The sequence below is a fragment of the Pseudorca crassidens genome, chromosome 20 (assembly GCF_039906515.1).
Source record: "Pseudorca crassidens isolate mPseCra1 chromosome 20, mPseCra1.hap1, whole genome shotgun sequence".
In the NCBI taxonomy this organism is placed as follows: Eukaryota; Metazoa; Chordata; class Mammalia; order Artiodactyla; family Delphinidae; genus Pseudorca; species Pseudorca crassidens.
Genome location: NC_090315.1, coordinates 55374985 through 55398885, shown reverse-complemented (window position 1 = coordinate 55398885; position 23901 = coordinate 55374985). Strand labels below are relative to the sequence as shown.

The following is a 23901-nucleotide window of genomic DNA, read 5'->3' as shown; positions in this document are numbered from 1 at the left end:
TTTTCTCTGTTCTCTTAGACTCTCTTGGAATTAGGGCAAAATGGTGCCGTTAGACTTCTCTTTTTGCAGTGTGGCAGTTCTGGAGCCTAAACGTTGAAGGCACAGCTAGGGCAGACAGAGCTTGGGGAAATCCCAGCTGTGTTAACTCTATGAAAGTCTTCCAACTTTATTGTTTTTAAAGAGTTCTTTTCCAAAAGGTTAAATGTTTAGCATTGGTAAAATTGTGTCTGGCTAGGATTTAAGTCTCAGCAGACTTAGCTTCTCCGTTTGGTTGAAGGTGCCCACCCTGGGTGCCAGTTGTCTCGTGGGCATCAACCTTAGGCACGCGTGCCTCCTCTTTGCTGGACACAGGGCCCTTCTTCCCAGTCTCATTTCTAGCAGCCATCCTGCCAGTGTTCCTTTCGCCGGGTGTTTCTGAGACCTGTGACAGTCTGGAAGCCAGCTTCCAGCCATGGCCACAGCAGGGCCTTGAACTTCCTGTTGGATGAGGTGTCAGCAGACTGTGAGCCATGAGCTCTTTGTAGTGAACTCTGCCTTCATGTGCAGCAGGAGGCCTTGTTGGGCATCAGTGTTTGGTAGTGATTTCCCCATCACAAGAGGTGTTCAAGAGGCTGGACATTCATTTAGCAAGGGGGTTACCCAGGGTAACAGACATTCGATAAAGGCATGGAGGAAGAAGCAGAATTCTGAGGTCCCTTTCAAGACTGAGATTTATGAATATTTATTCAGTCAGCCCTCCCCCAAGTGTCAGGCAGAACAGGTACAGAAGTGAGACATTTTGTCTTCAGAAGCTTGTAGTAAACTGACAAGTTGACTATTACAGTAGTGTAGTAAGTACCATGATTAGGTAGGTGTCATGGAAAACATCGGGCATCCATGCCCAGCCTTCAGGAGGAAGGAGCCATTCCAAGAAGGCTCCTTAGCAAAGGTGACCTTTGGCAAACAGTGAAAATGGAACTTTCTCAGGAACTTAAGGTTGTTTAGCCTGACTGGAATATGAGAACTACTGGTGGAAGAAGATCCCAAACAGCTTTGAATTCTGTTGCAATTTTATCTTCAGTGCTACGATAACCAGTTGGGGAAGTAGAAATGGTGACTAGGGATTTGTGGAGGGGCCTTAGTTGGAAGGATGATGTGTTTCAATTTGTATTTTAATAATATTTTTCTGGTTATGGTTTGGGGGATAAATTGGAAGAGATGGGAGACCAATTTGGTTTTTGCCCCAACGTAAATGAGAAATTACGGCCTGAGTTAAAGAAGTGGCTTGGGGATCAAGAAGAGGGACTAGAGGGCTTCCCTGGTGGCGCAGTGGTTGAGAATCTGCCTGCTAATGCAGGGGACACGGGTTCGAGCCCTGGTCTGGGAGGATCCCACATGCTGTGGAGCAACTGGGCCCGTGAGCCACAACTACTGAGCCTGCACATCTGGAGCCTGTATTCCGCAACAAGAGAGGCCGCCATAGTGAGAGGCCCGCGCACCGCGATGAAGAGTGGCCCCCGCTTGCCACAACTAGAGAAAGCCCTCGCACAGAAACGAAGACCCAACACAGCAAAAATAAATAAATTAATTAATAAACTCCTACCCCCAACATGTTCTAAAAAAAAAATAGAAGAGGGACTAGATTTGAGGGGAATTTGGACCTAGAGTCAGCATGACTGACTAGGTGGAGGGTTTAAGAAGAGTCCAGGCTTTTTTTTTTTTTTTTTTTTTTTTTTTTGCGGTACGCGGGCCTCTCACTGTTGTGGCCTCTCCCGTTACGGAGCACAGGCTCCGGACGCGCAGGCTCAGCGGCCATGGCTCACGGGCCCAGCTGCTCTGCGACATGTGGGATCTTCCCGGACCGGGGCACGAACCCGTGTCCCCTGCATCGGCAGGCAGACTTTCAACCACTGCACCACCAGGGAAGGCCAGCCGTAGGCTTTTGATTTGTGTTTTCATGCTGATGGTCCCTGCCCTGAGCTGGAGGGAGTACAGCAGAGGTGTGGTGAAGTGTTGGGTTTGCAGTGTGTGGGGAAGATCCGGATGGAGATGGCTCTTAGACTTTTGAGTGTTCAAACCTGGAGCTTGTTAGAGTCACCGGGACTAGAGCAGATTTGAGAGAGGGCAGCATGCAGGTGGCAGCTAATGCCCATGGGCCCATGTTGACAGTGGATTGTGAGTGGTGTTTTATAGACCAGAATGAAACTTTGGGGTCACTTAACTTAAAAAACAATTGTATAAGTTCATTTTTTATGGAACATTCAAACAATTTATGTCTTACAGAGTAAAAATTTGAAACCCTTTATACCCTATATTACTTGACTCCCGAGAGGAATCTGTAGTTGACAGTTGGGTGGGTCTTATGCACTTACATGGATATTTCAGGACAGGAGAAGGAGCCCTGGTACAGAGAAGGAGCAGGCATAGAGGTAGAAGGCAAACCACAGGGAAGGTGCCTCAGATTGCCAGGTAGTTACGGAGGAGGGAGTTTCACTGGGTCAGAGTAAGGGCTGAGGTACCAGTTGATTTGGTTCCTCTGTCATGTGTGACCTTAGAATGGTGTGGTGTGGGGTGTGGAGAAGTGGGTGGAAGTCCGGGTGGAGCTGGAGGATTCAAGCACCTTTGAAAAGGCTTGGCTCTGAAGGGAAGGGCAGTGGAGAGTTGAGAGACAGTCTTCTTTTTTTTTTTTTTTTAATTTAATTAATTAATTAATTTATTTTTGGCTGCGTTGAGTCTTCGTTGCTGTGCATGGGTTTTCTCTAGTTGCGGTGAGCGGGGGCTACGCTTCGTTGCGGTGCATGGGCTTCTCATTGCAGTGGCTTGTTGCAGAGCAGGGCTCTAGAGGCGCAGGCTTCAGTAGTTGTGGCACGCGGGCTCAGTAGTTGTGACACGTGGGCTCAGTAGTTGCGGTGCACAGGCTTAGTTGCTCCGCGGCACTTGGGATCCTCCTGGACCAGGGTTCGAACCCGTGTCCCCTGCATTGGCAGGCGGATTCTTAACCACTGAGCCACCAGGGAAGCCCGAGACAGTCTTTTACAAAATCAAAAGAAGTGGTGAGTGACACTTGGGAATGGGTATGTGTTGAAAGAATGCCAGAAAAGAGAGAGGGATACATTTATGGAGTCAAGTCTTTGAGGATGCAAAAATGGATGAGATTCAGGGTTCATGCTGACAGTGATATGTTTTTTTTCCAGAAGGCAAATTAGAAACTCTGAAAACTTGAAGCACTGTAGGAAATGTTAAGTATTCCTTTCAGAGAGCATTAAATACCTATTTGTGCAGGACGCAGTGCTGTTTCTTCTCCAAAGAATTAGGAGGTTCTGTTTCTGCTTTCTGAGCACCAAAAGCTCAGACACACTAACATGGTCACCAGTTACCAATGATAAGCTGGTAAATGTTTAATAACTGGCTCTCAGAAAAAAAAACAAAAAACAGAATGGAACAACTCCTTTGCAGCTTCTTCCGTTTCCCGTAGTGTAAATACTCCTGCCATGGCAGATTTTAAGGTACCAAGCTGAAGGTGGTGTTGGGAAGAGGTGCGCACAGGGGTCTCTCCTGAGCTGGTATCAGCTGGCACCTGCCCTGTAGGGCACTCCACTGATGCACAGAAGGGACTGCAAGTCATTTGATTGCCCCGATTGTCGCCTTTCTCACTTCCAGCGTTTGGTCAGTTGACAGTTCCTGTAACTGAGGTGAACGCTAAAGTGAGAGTGTTGTGATGTGACTTTTGTGACAGGGCAGCTGTGGTCCAGGACTCCTGGAGTTCAGAGAGTCTCCAGGGCGTGTCATTTTGTAGAGGAGCGAATAACCATATGCCAGGTGGTTTAGGAAGGAAATGAGACCTGCCTCTGCCCTGAGGGCCCCAGCAGCAGAATTCAGGAGCTGAGATGCCTCCTGTCCTCAACCCTCCTCTCCATAATCACATTACCTTCGTAGCCATCTCAAGGACTTTGGGGACCTTCAAAAATGGGCACAGGCTGTCTCTGAGTTGTCACCTGGCTGTGTGACTTCTCACAGGTTGTTCAGTCTGGATTTCAACTCTTATTTTTTTAATTTTTTTTTTTTTCGGTACATGGGCCTCTCACTGTTGTGGCCTCTCCCATTGCGGAGCACAGGCTCCAGACGCGCAGGCTCAGTGGCCACGGCTCATGGGCCTAGCTGCTCTGCGGCATGTGGGATCCTCTCGGACTGGGGCACGAACCCGTGTCCCCTGCATCGGCAGGCGGACTCTCAACCACTGCGCCACCAGGGAAGCCCCAACTCTTACTTTTAAAATGAGGTTGTCGGACTAGTTTACTGTGTTGTTTACCTCAGGCCTACTAAGCACTAAGTAATCAGTAGGAGATAATTTTGTTTTGCAATTAAAAAAGCTATGATTGTCAGGGAAATTTGGCCCGGATGTTTTTGTTGTTTTGTGTCATTTTCCCTTTAAAGTTCCATCCCATCTAGGTCTTAGCTTCCTACCTTCACATCTCTTTCTGACTGCTGTAAGACACCACCTTTACTAACAGGACTATATCGTATCCCTGGAGAATGGAGGCTAAATTGAAGGTTACAAAGTACCGCTCAGAACTCCTTTCCCTGCTCTGGTCTGGCCTCCTCTAGACAACCAACTCTCCCGGTGCAGTAAGTCCTCTACGTATGAACGGGTTCCGTTCCGAGAGCATGTTAGTAAGTCCAATTTGTTTGTTAAGCCCAGCAGAGTTAGCCTAGGTACCCAACTAACACAATCGGCTATATGGTACTGTACTGTAATAGGTTTATAATACTTTTCACAAATAATACATAAAAAACAAACAAACACTAAAAATAAACAACATTTTTAATCTTACAGTACAGTACCTTGAAAAGTACAGTAGTACAGTACAACAGCTGGCATACAGGGGCTGGCATCTAGTGAACAGGCAAGAAATAAAGATACTGTACTACTGTACTCTATACAGTACTGTACAGGAAAGTACACAAAAGCACAACCACTTGTAGAGGATGCACACACGTGATAATGTACACCAGACACGTGAACTAACTTACGTGATTGGACATGCAAACGCACGTTCGCATCTTTGAAAGTTTGCAACTTGAAGGTTGGTATAGAGGGGACTTACTGTACTGCCAGAGAAACCCTGCACTCTGCTTTTCATGTCCTACTCTGAATATTCCAGCTGGTCCTAATCCCTGTACAATAATGTGCACACTCAAGGCCTTGGCCATATCAGCCCTTTCTACTTTTCTAGCTCCTTCTAGGAAGGGAGTTTGTGAAGCAGAAAAGGCTGTGGAGCTGGTGCACAGCGGGTGAGGGAGAGAGGGGACAGAGGTAAGAAGAGGAAGGTGGGCAGGGCCTGGGGAGCCACAGCAAGGAATTGGGATCTTACAAAGATCTGTCTGGTGGCTGGGTGAAGAATGGTTATGGTGAAACTAATTCAACCCAAGTTTAGTTACTTAAAAATTTTTAAGCCTCACATTCCAAATCTGTAAATGAGGAATAATATCATTACTTATCACATAGGGTTACTGTGGGGATTAGTTGAGATAATGTATGTAAAGGTCTTAGCAAATTAGCTAGTACAAAGTAGGGCTCGCTCAATACTGTTATTCTTTATAAGTGCATTCAAACTGGAGTAATAGAAACACTTCCCCTGCACCTTGGTAGAATGTACCAGATCACTTGGGGTGGTCCCATTTGGGCAGGGCCATGGCAGAGGGGTGGGGCGGGTCACAGTGAAATGCTTGGTATGTGGCAGAAGAGGGGACCAGGCTGCTAGAGAAAGAGCACTTTCCTCCTAGGGATTTCTGGCTTTTAAATTTGTTTTTCAGTTGCCACTTGTAGTAGAAGCCTAAGAGGCTGGAGGGAGAGAGGGGTAGGGAGGGTCAGAGGTCCTATGCTCTCTTGCCTTTTTCAAGCACCTGGCACTGTGCTGGGTGCTGGTGATGCAGTGATGAACAAGCTGGACATAGTCCAGGTGGGGTCTTGTGTTATGAAAGACCACCTAAGTCCTGGTACAGAGTTGGCTTTCCTTTCAAGGGCACTGGAAGACATTGTCGGGTTTCTGTGGGCTGCAGAGTGAAGTGATAGGTTTACCTAGTGTCCAGTGCCTATGGGTCATAAAGAACCATCTCTTGAAGAGCTCAAGCCAGTGTTTTCCAGAGAAATCTAATTTTGCAGAACACTGTCAGCCCTAATGTTCTGGTCACAACAAATTTATTAATGATTTATTGCAAGGAGCACTACACAGTTCTACTTAAGACTGAGGAGAGAAAGTTGAGCTTCTTCTGACCCTTCATAAATGGAGTTTAAAATCAGGTTAATCTCCATGGGGTTTTTAGCTCAAAGCACAGAATTAGTTTCCTGAGAAAGAGTTTGGGCGAACCCCAGTGATGTCATTGGACTGCCAGGTGGACACACCCGAGATTATTCAGTCTTAGCAAAAGAACAAGTCCCCAAGTCCCAAGTGAGCTCCCTTTTCCACCCTGCCCTGAGATGGAAATTGGTGCCCTTTAAATGAGGTCCAGGGGTTCAGATAGGCCAAATCCTGCCTTCATCCACAGGCATGCCCAGTGAGGTCACTGAAAGAGACATGTGAGTGAAAGCGAAAGCAGAGGGATGCTTTATTATTACCAGTCTCCTGCCTCCTCTGTGGTATTAGAGATGGAGCAGGTGGCGTAGGCTGGAGGCTGGTGGCCTAGGCTGGAGGCTGGTAGTTTCCTTCCTCTAAGCTCAAGTCTGATCTCACTGGCAGCTGGTCACATGGGCAGACAGGAGGCTGAAAATGAGACTGATGGTAGAGAGACAGGGAGTGAGAGCGATATGGCTGAGCTGCTCTCACTCATAAAAGAAATTGGCTCCGTGTGGATCCCCTCTGACACAAGAGCCAGAGGAGAGTGCCACATCCCTGCGTGAATGTTGCCATTCTTTTTGTAAAGTAAATATTTCAGATTTACTGAAAAATACAGATGCTGTATGAACACCCAGGTACCCACCATCTAGCTTTATTAATTTTAATATTTTGCCATATATGTTTCAGGGTTGTGATGTTTTTTGTTTTCTTTTTTTTCTTTTTTTCTTTTTTTTAAGAAATAGTACATTACAAATGTGGGTGAAGCTGCCTGGGTATGTGTCTCACCTCGATCCCATTCCCTTTCTCTGTCAGAGGTAACTATTTTGACTTTGCTATATTTCATTCCCATGTATGATTTTATACTTCTCATTTATAGGTTAAGTATCCATAAACTATATTATTTTGCCTGTCTAAACATTTTAATTAGAAGTTGTCATGATGTGTGTAGCCTTCTGTAGCTGGCTTTTGTTTTTATACATTTATTTATTTTATTTATTTATTTTTGGCTGTGTTGGGTCTTCATTGCTGTGCGCAGGTTTTCTCTAGTTGCGGCGAGCATTGCAGTGCGTGGGCTTCTCATTGCGGTGGCTACTCTTGTTGCAGAGCGCATGCTCCAGGCGTGTGGGTTTCAGTAGTTGTGGCTCACAAGCTGTAGAGCACAGGCTCAGTAGTTGTGGCGCACGGGCTTAGCTGCTCTGTGGCATGTGGGATCTTCCTGGACCAGGGATTGAACCCGTGTTCCCTGCATCAGCAGGCGGACTCTCAACCACTGCGCCACCAGGGAAGCCCCCCTGAAGCTGGCTTTTTTCACAAAATATTATGTTGATAAATGAAGCTCTTTACTCATTTTAACTGTTATATAATATTCCATTGTATAACTGTACCACTGTTTGTTTATGCATTTTCCTCTTGATGATCATTGAGACACCAAGTTTTTGCTACTATAAACTGCTTTAATTGGCATTCTTACATGTCTTCTTGTGCAATCTGTGAGAGAATCTCTTGGGTATAACCTGGGATTTCGATTGTTGAGCTGTAAGGTATGCATCTTCAACTTTACTAGGAGTTTCTAAATTACACCTCAAATGGCTATAGACATATAATTAATACATCTTAATGATATTAAGTTTTTCTGTCTATGAACATAGTATATTTCTCAATTTACTCAGGTCTTTTATGTTTTAAAATAAATTTTTATGATTTTTAAATAACCATCTCATGAATCTTTTGCTAAATTTGTTCCTAAGTGGTGCTTTAAAAATTACATATTTGATCTTATTGTTAGTGGTATATAGGTATGGAATTGATTTCTTTATATTGATCTTATATCTAGAAAGCTTGCTGTAGTTTATAGTTTATCTTAGATATTTCCATGTAGACAATCATGTCACTTGTGAATGTTTACAGTATTGCTTCTTCCTTTCCAGTGCTCAGACTTTTTACTTTTAATTGCACTTAGGGCATCTAGTACAATGTTTAATAGAAACACCAGGTTTCTCTTGTTACTGACACTAAATCCTAACATTTCACGGAGAACGTGTTTGTAGTAGGTTTTTGGAAAACACCTGTCTGTTGTTAAGGAAGTTCTTCCTGTGGTACATGTTATGGACGGACTTTCTCCACCTCAGTTCCACATGCCTCCCCAAACTACTGAGAAGGGAAAGCTCAGTGCTGCATTTTCTCAGGTTCCCTTACAGTCAGGCTTTCAGATACGAATTAGTATCCATTCACCAGTGAGACTTGAGTTTAAAGTTGACTTAAGGTGCCAGAGAAGCAGCGCATCAGGTGTCCATTTAGCTGGTGTGGATTCTAGCACACAGGGAGCAGTCAGAGGGGCAGCCATTGTTGCTGCGGTTCCCCCCGCCCACCCTTTTTTTTTTTGGCTAGGCAGCTTCCTAATTGTGTCAGGAACATATACCCAGCTCTGCAGAGTGGCTTTGGGATTTGTTCCTGAAGTTTCTTCATCCCCCTCAGTAGTTAAGTAGGGGTACTTAATACCTTGTAGTAAATACTTTTCTGCCATTACATGCTACACTCTTTCCTTTTCAATGTACTTTATTATATATATTATAAGTATATTTAATGCTCACTGCTAGTCTTATATTAATATGTCTCTAGTCATTTTGGATGTCTGAAGCTTATTCTCCAGCAGATTCCTCAGGAAGGTCTCATGGGAACAATATTCCCTGGGTTTTTGCATGATGATAACAGTTTGCACCCTTATAGTTTCTGAGCTTGTAGAAGGAGTCTTGATTCGGATGATTTTTCTGACAGTGTGAAGTCTTATTGGTTTTGCATAGTATTAAACAAATGCTATGCTTTCTGAGATTCCTTGGCTTTTACTCTTTCATTTTTTTTCTGGGCATTCACTTTTCCTTACCTCTGTTGTCATATCCTGCTCAGCCTTTATTCTGCTTCCTGCGTTTCCTCCCCAGGGTGGGATCTTGTCCTGGAAGGGAACCCTGGAGGGTGGGTTTTGAGAGTTCACAAGGGCTAAACTGCTCCAGCCCTTTTCACACCATCCACGGGCCCCTTTTAACTCACCCACTATTGAAGCAGGCAAAACTCCACGTTAGTTGCTCCATGGCCTGTGGGATCTTCTTGGACCAGGGCTCGAACCCATGTCTCCTGCATTGGCAGGAGGATTCTTAACCACTGAGCCACCAGGGAAGCCCTCCTTCGCTTATTTAAACAACCCATCAAGTTTTTTATTTCAATGACTGATTTTCCCTTTCTAGAAGTTCTATTTGGTACATTTTCAAAATTTACCCATTCTTTTTTCACAAAGCTATTTCATATGTTTTCAACTCTTTATTTTTTTAAAGATAGTTTCCTTTTTAATAGTTTTTATCCAATAGTTCTATTATTTGAAGTTTTTGATATCTAATGCTTCTGTTTGTTTGCTGTCTCTTCCTCATGGTTGATTGTTTCCTTGTGTGTTTTTAATTCCTTTATTGTTAGCATATCTTTAGCAGAGTTTATTTAATTGGACTTCGTACAGTGTAACTTGAGGGTGTATCTCTACTATATTTGCCTCTACTAGGCACCACAGAGGTATTACTGACTCAGAGCCACCTTTTATGCTAATTTTGCTGGTTGGGAATTTCTGGATCACTTGAGTAATGAAAATTGCTCACGTTTTGGTGGGGGAAGACTCAAGGTTATGAATTCTAGGTGAAAATTTTTTTTCTGCTCAGAGCCCAAGATGAGTCTTGGCTTTACTCTTGTCTCCCTATGCTGGTGAGTGGATGTTTTCTAGTTTCCTTTTCTTAGAGGGGATACCCTTTGGTGGTCCTGGCACTATGTGGTATTCTTACTTCCTACACCACTCCTCATACAGACCCAGTGTCTTCCATCTTTTTTCAGTGTGTGAATGAAAACCTATTTCTAGGTTACTGGAACTTGTCCAGGATGCACAGCACCTCCTGATGCTCGTACCTTTCTGGTTTAACAGTGCTTTCAACCCTCAAGGATTTTCTTTACTTTATTGTGAGCTCAACTGTACCTTAAAAAACTCATTTGAAATATGTGCTCTAGTATTTTAAAATAGCTTTTTAGTAGGAAGTTGTTCAGATGATCTAATCATCCATATTACCAGAAACAGATGTCCCATGCATAAAATTTAACTTGCTCACTGGGAATGGTTGTATTTTAAACAGTTAAAGGAATAATTTCTATTCCTAGGGAGTGAGTGGAGAGTGAAAGGGGTTGGAAGGAAAGGGGAGATAAAAAGGGCATGGCAAAGAGAGGAGTTGTTAGGGAGCAAGTGTTCTTTTTTTTTGTTTTTTTTTTTTTGTGGTACACGGGCCTCTCACTGTTGTGGCCTCTCCCGTTGCGGAGCACAGGCTCCGGACACTCAGGCTCAGCGGCCATGGCTCACGGGCCTAGCCGCTCTGCGGCATGTGGGATCTTCCCGGACCGGGGCACGAACCCGTGTCTCCTGCATCAGCAGGCGGACTCTCAACCACTGCGCCACCAGGGAAGCCTGCGAGCATTCTTTTCCAGGTGTCTTCATCGATGTTTGGACTCTTGCTACTTAACTGGTCCATGGATCAGCAGTTTCAGCATCACCCGGGAGGTTTGTTAGAAATGCAGTCTTAGACCCCATTCTAGACCTACCGACTGAGAATCTTTTTTTTTTTTTTTTGGCCTCGCCGAGCGATGTGATCTTCGTTCCCCGACCAGGAACCTAACCCGTGTCCCCTGCAGGGAAGCGTGGAGTCCTAACCACTGGATCACCAGGAAATTCCTGAGAATCTGCATTTTAACAAAATGCCCAGGCGATTTGTATGCACATGAAAATTTGACTTAGACTATTCCTGATCTAACTACTTCCTTAAAATGACTACTTCTTTGAAGTTAAAAACCTTCCTCCACTCTTTTTTTTTTTTTAAATTATATTTTTATTTTTGGCTGCGTTGGGTCTTCGTTGTTGCACACAGGCTTCCTCTGGTTGCGGTGAGTGGGGGCTACTCTTTTTTAAAAATTTTTTTTTTTTTTTCGCGGTACGTGGGCCTCTCACTGTTGTGGCCTCTCCCATTGCGGAGCACAGGCTCCAGATGCACAGGCTCAGCGGCCATGGCTCACAGGTCTAGCCACTACGTGGCATGTGGGATCTTCCCGGACCGGGGCATGAACCCGTGTCCCTTGCATCGGCTGGCAGACTCTCAACCGCTGAGCCACTAGGGAATGGGGGCTACTCTTCGTTGCAGTGCGTGGGCTTCTCATTGCAGTGGCTTCTCTTTGTTGCAGAGCACGGGCTCTAGGCATGTGGGCTTCAGTAGTTGTGGCATGCGGGCTCTGTGGTTCTGGCTCGCGGGTTCTAGAGCACAGGCTCAGTAGTTGTGGTGCACGGGCTTAGTTGCTTTGCAGCATGTGGGATCTTCCCAGACCAGGGCTCGAACCTGTGTCCCCTGCATTGGCAGGTGGATTCTTAACCACTGTGCCACCAGGGAACTCCCTTTCCTCCACTCTTATCACTACTTCTCTGGCTTTGTTCTTTTTCTGCAGTTAACTTTTAAGCATTTTTAAGCACTTTCCTGAAATGGCTTTTGTATTGAGGTTTTTGAGAACATTCCTATTGGTGATATATTATATTGAGGAAGTGTTAACGTGAGAGATTGTCATATTGAATATGACAGCAAAATCTTACTTAACTCTGGAGCAAAGCCATTATGAAATTCTCAGAGTATTTGCTTTGTACTCAACACTGTAGGGTAGAGGACTGAGAAAGTGGAACATTCTGTATAGAGAGCTTTAGACCTGGCTATTTTTTCCTGGAATGTTTGCCCTGTACATGGAGGATTCATATTTGCCAATATCCCAACAGTGCACAAGGGCTCCCTTTTCTCCACATCCTTACCACACTTATTATCTCCTGTCTTTTTGATGCCATTCTTACAGATGTGAGGTGTTATCTTACTGTGGTTTTTTTGATTTGCATTTCTCTGATGATTACTAATGTTGAGCATCTTTTCAGGTACTTATTGGCCATCCATATGTCTTCTTTGGAAAAATGCCTATTCATTTCCTTTGCCCATTTTTAAGTTGGTTGTTTTTTTAGCTCTTGAGTTGTAGGAGTTTCTTATGTATTGTGGATATTAACTTCTTATCAGATATATGGTTTGCAAATGTTTTTTTCCATTCTGATTGCCTTTTCATTTTGTTGATTGTTTCTTTTGCTGTGCAGAGATTTGTAGTTCGATGTAGTCCCACTTGTTTATTTTTGCTTTTGCTGCTTATGCTTTCGATGCCATATGCAAAAAACTGTTGCCAAGACCAGTGCCAAGGAGGTTTTTTCTTATTTTTTTTTCCCTAGGAGCTTTACAGTTTCAGGTCTTATGTTTAAGGTTTTAATCCATTTTGAGTGCATTTTTGTGAGTGGTGTAAGATTAAGAAACCTAAGAAACATAAGAACCAAATGTATGAATCATGTTTGGCTTCTGATGGGAACAAGCCAACTGAAAAACAGACATTTTGGGGGACAGTTGGAGAAATTTGAGTATGATTGGGTTTCAGATGATGTTAAGAGATTGCTGTAATTTTGTTAAGTGTGATAGTGACATTGTGATTACATTTAAAAAGGTGTCTTTGTCAGTTAAATATGCATTATGGTTTTATTCATAGGGGGAGTGATAAGATGTTTGGGATTTACTTTAAAATACCAGCAAACAAAGTGAGTGTGGGGTTATTAGATGAAACAAGACTGGCCATGAGTGTATAACTGTTGAAATTGAATGGTAGATTCATAAGGGTGTATTATACTTTTCTCTCTTCTTTAATGAATGCTTGAAAATTTCCATAATAAAAAAATTTTTTTAAGAGCCCTAGATGTTTAGAGTCAAGAAGCAATTTCATCTAGAAATATGATTTGTCATAAATACATATTTTTCTGAGGAAAGGAGTCAGTACTGTTGGTTCTTTTTTTCCTAAATACTTAAGATTTGTTTTGAATTTTTTGACTCTGAAAGGTTCTGGGTTTTTCTGCTGAAGACAAAGGGCAGCCTTTCAAAAACGAGAGATGTTGACTGTGGAAATGCTAGGAGTGGAATAGAAAATGTGTTCAAAATATGATATATATGTGCCCACACAGAAACCTACTCATAACTATTTTGAAGGCTTTTTTTTCCCCCCAGGGCCTTATTTTCCATGACAAATTCCCATAAATCCAAAATGTCTATTTCAGACTTTGTTGAGAGTCAGAACACTGCCATGATCAGGAGTTTGGAATCAGACAGACCTGTATTCTAATCCCAGCTCTGTCGCCTCTGAGCTGCAGTGATGGAGTGCACATTTAAAGTCTCTGAACCTCGGTTTCTTCAACTGTGAAATGAGACTGTTATAGTACCTACCTCATAGGATTGTGGTGAGGATCAAATGATCACATTTCACATGTGGTGATCTTGGAATACTGTGAGTATCCATAGACTCCTAGCTTGTATGTATGTGTTAGAAAACTAGAAACTCAAGCACACGGCCTTATGGAGACAGATGCCTCTTGTCTGTCTTTATAACCCCATCTCAATTGTGATACATAACTTCCTGTGTCAGTGTAAGGAATTCACTCCTCTGAAGTGAATTTGTACTGCTGTTTTTGGAGTTGACCACTCAGAAGTGCAATTCCATATATTTGTCTCATTTTCCTTTGGACTTGATTTGTCTTCTCAACTTTCCCCAGGGGAAGAGAGTGATATGTGAAACACAGGCTTAAGGACCATTTGATTAACTGAGGAGAGCACTGCTAGATATCACCCGGGCTACAGAGGTTAGCAAGACCCCACCTGTGTCCTCAAGAAGGCCTGGGACATATCTCTGTGTGTTCGGGGAAGAAGGAAGAAGGAGGTGGTGGTGTGAAAGGCAAGTTTCAGAGTCAGAAGTTTTCACTGGAATCTTGGCTTCCTTGCATATCTTTGGCAGGTTATCTCTCCTTATGCCATAGAACCCCAATTTTCTCAGTTATAAAATGGAGTTCTCTGCTTCACCAGTTGTTGGGTGGATCAAAGGAGACTCTGGCATTGATTTTGAACTATGCAGGGCCATGCAAATATTCGTTGATATTTTCTAGAGAGAGTGTGTCAGACATCTCTTGGCATCCCAACAGGCATCAGAACAAGCAGGGAGTGGCCCCTGAATGCTCTGTAGACCCTCCTGGAGCATGAGCTGGGTCTAGGGATGCTCTGAAGGAGAGTCTAGCCCCCACTGTCTTATACTCGGCCTCCCTGTGCTGCTCCTGGGCCCAGACAAGGGAGTTTCCCAGGATGTGGTCCTTGACCCATATTGCAGTGTCCCTCAGAGCATGCAGGAAAGCCCTACTCAGCAAGGAGAAGGTATGAGCAGTCACAGCCCCTAGGGTCACTCTGCACCTTCATTCAAATCTTTATGGGATCCCCAGGGCATGCAGGCCAGTGTACAAGGTGTCGGGAACATAGCATGAACCAACAGACATGGTGCTTATAAGTTCAGTGAGTAGTCTACTGGGTGTTCCGTGTGTCGGCCCAGCATTGTCCAGTAGAATTTCCTATAATAATGGAAATATTTATGTAATATCTGTGCTGTGCAACTCAGTAGCCTGTAGCCACATGTGAGTGTAGGACTGTTGAAATGTGGCTTGTGTGATTGAGGGACTGAATTTTAAATTTCATTTACTTTTAATTAATTTAAACTTAAACAGCCACACGTGGCCAGTGGCTACCATATTGGACAGTATTGTACAGCGCTGGAAACATTCTGAGAAAATTAGGAGGGTACCCATGCAGGCCGAAGGCTTGACCTCCCTTCGTAAGAAAGAGCTGTGAGACTCAGAAGACCTGGTTTTAGCTCTGCCTCCCACTATGTGTGGTTTTTGTCATGGTACTTGGTACTTGATACTCTGTTGACATGGTACATGGTACTCTGTTGAGTCTCCTGATCTGTAAAACAGGAACAGAGGGATTGGATTAAATTCTTTCCAGTGCTACATTCTTGACTCTCTTACTATTGGCCTTTTATTTGCATGGTGTGTTAGTGTGCTGTGGCCTCTGTAACAAAATGCCATGGACACTGTGGCCTAAAACAACAGAAGTTTATTTTCTTAGTTTTGGAGGCCAGAATTCCAAAATCGGTTTCATTGTGTCCAAGTCATGGTGTCGGCAGGACTGTGTTCCCACTGAAGGCTCCAGGGGAAAATCAGCTTCTGGTGGCTGCTGGCATTCCTTGGCTGGTGGCTGCATCACTCCAATCTCTACCTCTGTGGCCACAGGTTCTTATCTTCTTTGTTTGATCTCCCTCTGCCTCCTTATAAGGATACTTGTGATGGCATTTAGGGCCCACCAGATAATCCAGGCTAATCTCCCCATCTCAAGATCTTTAATCACGTCTCAAAGACCCCTTTGCCATATAAGGTCACATTTACAGGTTCCAGGTATTAGGACCCGATGTCTTTGGGGGCCATTATTCAGCTTCCTACACACAGTAATATTTAATGATGTGGATTCGCTTCAAATCAAATACCGTGGCTGTGTAACTGGATGTGTGAAAGTTGCCGCCTGCCCACATGCTCTCCTGGGGAGAATTGTCTCAGCTTTCTGAATAGGGACTTGAGTTTGATATAAAATACCCTTTCCTGCTCCTACCTTGATTTGTTTATGCCAGAGCATCTTTACCAAAAGATTGATTAACTCATGAATATGCCCCAATTCATATACTTCCAATATTGAAATATTCCCCATATCACCAGCAGTCTCCAATATGTGTGGAAGGGGGCTTTGACTGGGATTTGAGTCAAGAAACCAAACTGTATTGCATGGGAGTGAAAGGAGAGAGCATTTGTTGGATCAGCTGGGTAAGTGATGTTTCTCTAGTGGCATACTCATAAATTTGAAAATATAAAGGATTGGCCCCGACACAGCCCGAGAACAGCTTGTAACTGATTTGGAATGTCATGTTTTACTGTTACTTAATCAAATCTGAGAGCAGTGGTTGGAGAAGTGGGTTCTGTAAATATTGCTCTGAAGCTTTCACATTTCGACAGAGAACAGATGCCAAGTGTTTTCATTATTATCGATGTTCGAAGTTATTGGAATCAACCACAGATATACTCCTTGGAACAGCAATTGCCTGGGGTGGGGAAAAGGTGGGGGAAGAACAATGAATTTGTAAAGTTTGAATGAAGAATAAGTTGGCTTAATTTTTTTTTGGCAAAAGAGGGCTAAAAGTGAAATATTTATCATCACAGAGATAGAGAAGCACAATTATCATTTAACATGAGTCATAACCTTGTGTTGTTCAACAGGAGATGAAATGACTTAGAGGCGGAATAAAACTACTTCATTTGTGTCTCTTAAGAACACAGAGTTCTGTTGGTCTGCTTGAGTGCTTGGGTTAAATAAGCGGAGAAGTATCTCTTCTGTTCCCCCAGGTGATCAGTGGCTTTGTTACTGGCCATTCATCTGAGGTTGCTTTTCAGATAATTAATAACGATGGTGATAATAATAATAATAACAATGTGTTTCTTAAGTGCCAGACACTGTGCTTTACTTGCATGATCTCATTTAATCCTCACATTGCCCTATAGGATAAGTATCCTTATCCCCATTTCATAGTTGAGGATAATAAGGCTCGGAGAAGTTTGGTAATTCTCAGCTACTAGGCATCACGGCTGAGGTTTGAGCCCAGCTCTTAGTCACTTGCCCTCTCCTCTCTGATGAGATGGGCTTGGGAATTCCCTTAACTTTCTCTCAAAAGCCCATGGAACTAACCTGGCAAATTTTGCCCTGCGCTCTTCATTCGTGGTCACTGTCGTTGGTGTGGCGTTCGGGGGTGTGGATTACTGTGCATGAGGTTTTAGCTGCTTTGTAAAGTCTGAGCATTTATGCTTTTTTTTTTTTTTTCCTGTGACTCTATCTCTTCACCCGTGCCCACCCCCCTACCAACCAACACATTTCTAAATGGGAGAGGAGACAGGATTCAATAGCTTCCAGGGATAGAGAACAAAATCTTTTCCCCACATTGAAAGAAAATCTCACTGACTTCCTGACAGGGAGGATATTTTCCCTTCAGATTCCTGTCTGTTTCTGACTGATGAGTGAACACCCTGGTTTTCAAAGTGTACTCGTAGCAAGCGCTGGAGTTCTGTGGGCTGGTGCCATAGAATACTGCGTTCACACGTGCCTTCTTCCACTTAGCAGGTATTTATGGGGCTCCCGCTGTGCCAGGCCCTGGGCCAGGTGTTGGGGACACACTTGTCCTCAGCCTCCCAGAGCCTGCAGAGTTTTCAACGAGAGCGCTATGGGCATTTTAGGCCAGATAGTTCCTCACTGCGGGTCTGTGCTGCTCATTGCAGGCCGTTCAGCATCCCTGGCCCTGACCCACTAAATTCCCAAGCAGGGAGACAGCTGAAAATGCCACCACACATTTCCATATGCCTCCAGAGGGCGCCGCTGCCCCGGTTGAGAACCACGGCAGGGGAGACAGATTTGCAACGAACAGAAAAATTTGGTTGCACGTCTTGGGTGTGGTGCACACTTGTCTTTGCCAGGATGGTTGCCTTCCTCCTCTTCCTTCATCCCCGTCTCCATGTGCTCCCACCCACCTTCCTGCTCCCATCTCCACCAAAGGGTAAACCCGATGGACCTGAATGGCTGAGCCTGAGCCAGAGGCAGAGGGAGACCCTGGCCAGGAGGCGTAATGAGGGGCTAAGTGACCCTGAGCACTGTGGGGGTGGGGGGGGGAAGATTCCTGATAAAACTTGTTGGCAACCTGAGGGCACAGGTAAAGGCATCCTTTCCCCATCCTCCAGATCCCGTGTGCATGCTGGTTGAGCCCACAGCAAGGTTCTCCCAGTCACCAGACTGTACCCTCCCACCTTCCCTCCTTACTGTTAACAGCACAGCAAAGGATTTACACAGAGAAGAAGAATGAGGCCAGGACCCCGCACTCAAAAAGCTCAGCATCTGGCCCAGCTCTCCCTCGTGAAACTTAACAAGTGCTGAGCGTCGTCTGGTGTCTGGGAGTGAATGAAGTAAACACATTCTTGGCCTATGGGGAGTTTGGAGATTAGCAAGAGCGACAGACCACTTAAAGATGATTTACAAGACCAACCCATTTCAAAGTGGGACTCGGCATGTCGTTGGCAAGAGTGTGGAGGGGCAGAATCCTCACGCACAGCTGGTGGAGATATAACTTGGTACAGCCTCTACCGAGAACAATGAAAGCTAAAGATGCACATACCTTATGACTCAGTGATACCAATCTTACTCATATACCCAAAAGAAACTCCCCTAGGAATATACAGTCATGTGCTGGTGAGCATGTTCACAGCAGCTTTCTTTGCAGCAGTTAAAGAAAAAAAAAAGCATCATCCTAAATGGTGAACAGGAGAATGAATGAATACGTTCGTACGTTGGAATGCATCTGTGAAAATGTGTGAACTGAAACTTCACATATGCCTGTGGACATGTCTCACTAATCGGATCATGAACAGTGAAAGCAAGTTGCAGAATAGCGTGTACAGTATGATCCCATTTGTATTAAGTTTAAAAACACGCAAAAGAATGCAACATATTGGCTAGGCGTACAAGCGTATATAATAAAAATAGAATGAAATACACGGGAATGATAAGCCCTAAATTTAAATTAGCAGGCAACTTTAAGGAGGAAGAAGGGAGTGTAATTGTTCACGGGACTGCAGGAATCTTCAGCCATGGCTGTATTTTATATTTTAAGGTGGGTGGGACGGTGGGCACATTAGTATTGTTGCATTATCATTTATATTCAAGGCCCACCCATCATGTGTTCCCCTCTGTTCTTCCTGACAGAACCTCCATTTTGTTTAGGGCTCCACCCTCCCTTCATGCATCCTACTGGGGCCTCGGAGAAGCTGACCCACCCTTAGGTTTGGGTTGCATGGACTCATTAGTTTAAGGACCCATCACTCTTACCAGCAGTTGGTTCAGAAAAGGGCATGTGGTCCAATTGTGTTCAATTAAACTTGGCAAGGTTTGCTGAAGTGTTCAGGGAAGCACCTTTTCTAAGGAGAGAGCTACAGGAAGCCTCTCTCTGTCTCTGGACTCTCTTCCTGGACCCCAAAGAGGAAGCATGTAGCTCTGCTTGCCAACAGTGAGGGGAACAGCCTTAAAAAGTAAGCAACACTGTATATGGCAGAGTGGAGGGATGATTAAATCTGCTGATGGTATCACGCTGGCTCTGAAGCCCGCCCCACTTTTGCTTTTCCAGAAGGGGAGCCAGTAAATGTTCTTGAGGTTTGAGCTACTTTGGTCTGGGCTTTCCACTTGTCTTGCCGCCAAAAGCATTCTCTCTGTACCACATAGGTTGTGGAAGCACATAGCAATTGTTTCTTAATTTACTCAATTTTAAGCTTTTCCCCTATTTGTACTATAAACATTTGTAGTAGTAACAAGGGTTAGCCATTGAGGAAACCCATGAACAAGAAGAAAAGAAAATATTAATGGAAAAGATCTTGAAGACTTTAGTGTGGTTGTCCTTTTCTGAGAACGTGTGTTAGTTTCCCATGTCTGCTGTAACAAATTACTGCAAAGTAGGTGTCTTAAAACAACAGAATCTATTCTCTCACAGTTTTGGGGTCCAGAAGTCTGAAATAAAAATGTTGGCAGGGCTGCGCTTCCTCCAAAGGCTCTGGGGGGGATTCTGTTCCTTGACTCTTCCAGCTTCTGGTGGCTGTTGGCATCATTCCAATACCTACCTCCACCTTCACATAGTCTCCTCCTTGTGTCTCTCCACTTCTGTTTCTTATAAGGACACTTGCCACTGGATTTAGGGCCACCTGGATACTCAGGATGGTCTTATCTCAAGATCTTTAGGTGAATTACATCTGCAAAGACAAATTTCCCAAATAAGGTCATACTTGCAGGTTTGGGGAGTTAGGGCATAGATATAGCTTTTTTTTTTGGTGCCAACATTTGACCCACTACAATGTGGTTGCTCTTTGTTGTGATTTTACAGTGCAAACAGATAATACGGTTTTAATTTTCAACCTAAAAAGTGGTTCCTGATTCATAAAAATAGGAATACATAGGTCAGTACTTACTTGTGCTCCACAGAAAGCATTAAAATTTCTCTTATCCAAGTTGGATAACTCCTTAGTTAACATTTGAGAGTTTTGGTTTTTTTTTTCTTCTTCTAGATTTTAACAGAGGAAATGAAGTTGTGTGATGTAAATGTTGGACAGCATGTTCTTGACAGTGTAAGTTCCTGGCTCCCTGGGAGACAGATGGTGTTCAGCCTCAGATACGTCCCAGGACAAATTAGACAAAGAGGCCCAGCATCACATACAGGTTAGCCAGAAAGGAAAAGTATGAATAAAGTCGTCAGAGAGCAGATGAGTATGAGAAGGGAAAAACTCAAAACACGTTTTGAGGCCATTTGATCTCCTCTGAGAGGTGGTAGATAAATCCCAGAGAGACAGCTGTGGAAGTTGGAGAGGAAGGAAAGGACTTTTGGACTTGGAATCAGATAGACCTGATTCATGTTGCTGACATGTTTCCATATGATCTTGGGGAAGTAATGTGCTCTCCCTGGATCTGTTTTATCTCCCATAAAACTTAAGAAAATTGCACTTCCCGACACAAGTTTATTTTGTAAAATAATGGGGATAATGATGCATACCTCTGAGGGTTGTTATGAGGATAAACTGATTTGTCCTCTGCAAGAGAACCTTGCCCGTAGTGAGGACTCACGACATGTCTGTTGAATGAGAATCTGAACTAGAAACATCTTCAGTGAGTGGCAGGTTGGGAACACCTACAGCGTGGGCGTGTTACCATAGTTCTTCAGATTCATCAATTTCTACAAGACTTCAAGTAGAAATAGAAAGGCCGAGGTAAACACACTGGACTTGAGTTTCTAGCCATGATGGAGTAACTGGTGTGGATTAACCCTCCCCCCACAAACAACTATAAATACACGGGGCAACTTTTGTCAGACAGTGGGTGACAAGTAGAGCAATAATGTGATCCCTGAGAGATGGGAAACTCAAGAGTTGAGTCCTGTAATCATCCAGCACCCAGTCTGGGGACAATATTCTGGCTGTGGCATAAAGAATCAGAATTTGAGCAGAGCACAGCTGTCCCACTGACTGAAGGAGGCAGAGATCAGAGTTCAGGGCAAGTGAAGAAGTAGAATCCATGGGGCAGGATGTTACAGAAGAGGGCTCTCTGTACAGGAGGACCCCCTCTCTGTGGGTCCCCTTTGAGTCTCTAGTGGCCTAGAGACACATGTGCAAACAAGACCACCTGAGGCTCACAGAGAAGGGCAGCCATAGGGTTGAGAGAAGAATGTAGGTCCTAGAGGATGAGCAGTGCTGGGGCTCATTGGATTTTTGGTCCTGCCACAGTGGAGAGATATCATTAATGGCTTGTGACTACGCTGGCATCCAGCTGAGATGCTAGAAAGGCCACACCTTAGGAGGCAAGTCTGTCTTAGAGCAGGGTTCCCAACCTTGGTATTACTGACGTTTCGGACCAGAGAGTTCTTTGTTGTGGGAGCTGTCCTAGGCATTGTAGGATACTGAGCGGCATCCCTGGACCCCACCCACTAGATGCCAGGAATGCTCCACCACCTTGAGACAACCAAACATGTCTCCAGACATTACCAAGTGTCCCCTAGGGGCAGAATCACCCTAGTTGAGAACAATACCCTAGGGTAAGACCTAATTTGTACCTTCCCTAACAAACCCAAAATGGTATCGTGACAAGATTTGCAGTTGAGGCAGAGTTTGGAAGTTGAGTCCTACCAAGTTGCAGAGGCTGGGCTTCCCGCAGATCCACACTAATATCGTAAAACTAAACCTGCACTAGTTCAAGGTGGCTTGCCAGTAACTGAACAGCGGAACAGTGTGAGCTGGACTTAGTGACTGACTTCTGATGATTGGATGGATTATGGTGGAAGTGCTGGTGAGTGATTTCCAAGGCTGGGTCATAAAAGGCCTTGTGGCTTCCTGCTTGCTCTCTCTTCCTGATCACTCATTCTGGGGAAGCCAGCTGCCATGTTGTGAAGACACACAGGCAGCCCTGGGGAGAGCCCTTTAGGCGAGGAACTGAGGCCTCCCGCCCACAGCCATATGAGTGAGCCATCTCGAAAGAGGGCCTTCCAGTCCATCAAGGCTTCAGAGGACTTTAGCCCTGGCTGATATCTTAACAGGACCCTCACTAGAGACCTTGAGCTAGAAGAGCCCAGCTAAGCCTCTCCCAAATTCCTGACCCATAGTAACGGTGAGATGATAAATCTTTATTGTTTTGAGTGGCTAAATTTTGGGATAATTAATTATGCAGCAATAGGTAACTAATTCAGTCCCTTTTCTTGGTGGATCTCAGTTACCACCTCTTTCACAGCTCCAAAATCTCTCATCCTATTTCTTATTTTTCACTCTTTTCAAAATTTTAACAAATACACTTAATTGTTCAGGACCAATTCTTCCCTTCTCTCTCTCTCTGTCCCTCCCTCTCTCCCTCTGTCTGTTTTTCTGTCTCTGTTTCTTCTTTCTAAAAAAATATTTATTTATTTACTTGTTTTTATTTGGTTGCACCAGGTCTTAGTTGCAGCTTGCCAGCTCCTTAGTTGTGGCACGTGGGCTCCTTAGTTGTGGCATGCAAACCGTTAGTTGTGGCATGCATGTGGGATCTAGTTCCCTGACCGGGAATTGAACCCGGGCCCCCTGCATTGTGAGTACGGAGTCTTAACCACTGTACCACTAGGGAAGTCCCTCTCTTCATAATTGTTTGCTTGATTTTGGTTTTGTTCTGTTTAGCTTTTTTCCATTACAAATTCTCATCCCCATTTCTCTGGTTCTTCTCCCACTGATGAGCCAGATTTCCCGCATAAGACCCAAGAGTAGAGGAGAGTGTGGAGAAAGGGAAGAAGGAGGAAATGTTGACCAAGTAATGCCAGCCTCTCTTCAATAGGAGAAGAAAGGGGAAAGCTATGAACACACATATATCAATTATTTTTGTCCCTATTCTATTAGTACTTATAACCAAAGTTTGTTATTTGCTTGATATATGTCGGGTACAGTGCTAGGAGCTTTAGGTGTGTGTGTTTAATCCTAAAAACACATTCCAATGAGGTAGATGCTATTATTATCCTATTTTTCAAGAAGAAAATTGAGGCACAGAGAAATTAAATTAGTTGTCCACAGTCACAGAGCTGTCAAGCAGCAGGGGCAAGGTTTAAAGGTCTGTATAACTCAGAAGAACATGGCTGAAGTTGCCATGCAAGTTACATCAAATTGGGCTGACATTGGTTCAAACTCAATTTTTTTATAATTAAAAAAAATTTTTTTTTATTTTTGGCTGCGTCGGGTCTTAGTTGCTGCACGCGGGCTTTCTCTAGTTGCGGCGAGCGGGGGCTACTCTTCATTGCGGTGCACGGGCTTCTCATTGCGGTGGCTTCTCTTGTCGCGGAGCATGGGCTCTGGGCGCTCGGGCTTCAGTAGTTGTGGCTCACGGGCTCTAGAGCGCAGGCTCAGTAGTTGTGGCCCATGGGCTTTGTTGCTCAGTGGCATGTGGGATCTTCCCGGAGCAGGGATCAAACCCATGTCCCCTGTGCTGGCAGGTGGATTCTTCACCACTGTGCT

General features: G+C 44.3%; 1 non-coding gene across 1 annotated transcript; it reads right to left on the bottom strand.

The window, feature by feature from the left end:
• Positions 1-22953: 22953 nt before the first annotated feature.
• Positions 22954-23026, bottom strand: TRNAV-CAC (transfer RNA valine (anticodon CAC)). Its single transcript has one exon. It is a non-coding gene; the product is annotated as a tRNA-Val (tRNA).
• Between the last annotated feature and the right edge of the window lie 875 nt (positions 23027-23901).